This window comes from Arachis duranensis, chromosome 6 (genome assembly GCF_000817695.3).
Source record: "Arachis duranensis cultivar V14167 chromosome 6, aradu.V14167.gnm2.J7QH, whole genome shotgun sequence".
Classification (NCBI taxonomy): Eukaryota; Viridiplantae; Streptophyta; class Magnoliopsida; order Fabales; family Fabaceae; genus Arachis; species Arachis duranensis.
This window is the reverse complement of record NC_029777.3, coordinates 55,396,583-55,396,819: the sequence shown is the minus strand read 5'-3', so window position 1 is coordinate 55,396,819 and position 237 is coordinate 55,396,583.

The window sequence follows — 237 nt, the reverse complement described above, 5'->3', positions numbered from 1 at the left end:
CATTCACCATTCACATCAACCCACTCTTCCCCATAAACCCCACCTACCTTCATAAAATTCAAATTCAATTTCCCACCCATTCCCACCCAAAATAGCCGAACACCCACCCTCCCCTCTCCCTATAAATACCCTTCCATTCTACTTCATTTTCACACACCACAACCCCTTCTTCTCCCACATAGCCGAACCTACTTCTTTCCCTCTCCCCCATATTCTCTTCTTCTTCTTCTTCTGTTT